Raw genomic sequence first — 1912 nt, forward strand, 5'->3', positions numbered from 1 at the left:
ATTACGGCGTCAATTCGAAAATGGAGGATTCTCAAGTTTAACGCTGTACTGGGGGGTCTCAGACTGTGCAGATCTAGCCTCGGTCTCTTGGAGGAAAAACTGTTGGCGAAGACAGACGTGCTATTTTTGTCCAGTCCAAGTATAAAGAAAAAAAAAGAGGAATAAAAACCGGGAAAAGATCTTAACAGCTGAATACAGCAAAAAGAAAGAAATATTGTGCGTTTATAAAGTAAAAGTGTGTTAAGTGCCAATCTCAATTGGTATGTATTTCAGCGTCGCTAATATACACCACATACACTCGTGGCGTAGGGTAGTGCTTTTTTTTTATTGTAGAAAATTAATTTTTCAGATTGGCGGTTAGTACCGGCTTAAACTTCGGGCAATCGTTTGGGTACCTGTCTGAACCCCAATAAGAAAGCTCGCAACAACAATTTCCCCGATATTAGGGCCTCCGCCCGCGGCAACGGACTTATGCTCCTCGCCCAACTACAGCTCCGTACCAAAAATTCCCAGCGCTAGGCCGAGCAGCACAAAGCGGGAGGCGTAAAAGATCGGCTCATCAGTCGCTTTGCGGGCGCGAGCCACTTATGTGTCACGGACCCGCGATATATTGGAGGCCGTCCAATTCTGCGGAAATTATTAAAGCTATGTAAACGGTCAGCCAATTTCTACCCGAAATATAGATCTGGGTCTCGACCTATTTTCGTTTCCCCATACGAAGTGCCGAGGAGTGCCCAGATGTGAAGCCGGCGGCAACGACTGTCGTTTTTTTTATATCCATCAGTGTAACCGCTGATTCCTATTTTTATGCTATAGTGTCATTAGTGTAATTAGCTTAGTAAATTTCTTTTGGTTGTGTTTTTAAATTCTGTTCGGAAGAAATAGCAAGTGGAATGTGTGACAGGGCGAAAGTGAACAACGGTTAAACGGCAGAGGAGAGCGTGAGTTTTTTTTTTTGTAAAAGTATTTCTCCAGCTTTCGTTTTAGGAACGTTGCCGCAGTCCATGGAAGCGCTTTCATCGCTGTTTCAACGCATTTATTAAAACAAATCAAAGGAAGGCCGTAAGTGATCCCAAAACATAAAGATAAAATATTGGAGTTTGTTTGTTATGAGCAACTATTTATTGCATGACCGAAAAAAAAAAACCTCGCGTAGTCAGGGGCTTCGTCGCTTAAGAGAGGCTGTGCGCTCTCCCTTATGCCCTGCTGGCAACCATAAGCGCTTACGCCGCGCATAAGAACCAGCCCTCTTAAGAACAAGGCACAAAAGGGAAGATGCGAGGCTGGTCGCTCTGACGTTCTTTTATGCTTTCTACTTGCGGTTGCTTTCGCTAATGCACTTGAATAACTGACCTGCCATAACGATCGCGGCGCACAGTTTTTACATTCCCTTTTGCATATTTATTTATTATTATTATCTATTTGCCTAACATAAAAGCTGGAGATATGTACCCTTCCCTTCTTTCAATTTGTAAGTTAAATTTCAATCTAAAGTGTATTATTAAGAGTTAATCATTTGTTAGTTTACTAGTGCGATGCATGTGCTATTGCTCAATATGAAATATAGGATTTAACATGAATCGGGGCTAGAGTTCTATATGCGGGGACCATGCTGGGCAAAGGAGGGTAATGGGGTTGGATAGGAGGCTGTAAGAGCCTTCTTTATGGGATCACCGGATGAACCGGGAGCGGTGATCATGGTAGGGTGGGCATGAGTGGTCACAACAACACCGTGGCACGACTTGTATGTGTGTATGTGTCCGTGTGTGTGTAGTTAGGTGTGTTTGCTCTTGTACATATTTGTGTCGATACTTCGCTTGCACGTGAAATTTTAATGAACGCTACTGTGTCAGTATTATGATTGTTGGAGTAGAGCTGTGTCCCGTCCGTTCTGGGAAATAAAAAAACCCCC

General features: G+C 43.3%; 1 long non-coding RNA gene across 2 annotated transcripts; it reads left to right on the forward strand.

Annotated features, from left to right (window-relative positions):
• On the forward strand, positions 1-1400 carry LOC117194500. Of its 2 annotated transcripts, XR_004474850.1 has the most exons (3): positions 3-260; positions 350-1062; positions 1157-1400. It is a non-coding gene; the product is annotated as an uncharacterized LOC117194500 (long non-coding RNA). The 2 variants fall into 2 exon arrangements; XR_004474849.1 differs by lacking the exon at positions 1157-1400 and having other exon boundaries at positions 1-260; positions 350-1134.
• The last annotated feature ends 512 nt before the right edge of the window (positions 1401-1912 follow it).

The sequence above is a fragment of the Drosophila miranda genome (assembly GCF_003369915.1).
Source record: "Drosophila miranda strain MSH22 chromosome Y unlocalized genomic scaffold, D.miranda_PacBio2.1 Contig_Y3_pilon, whole genome shotgun sequence".
Classification (NCBI taxonomy): domain Eukaryota; kingdom Metazoa; phylum Arthropoda; class Insecta; order Diptera; family Drosophilidae; genus Drosophila; species Drosophila miranda.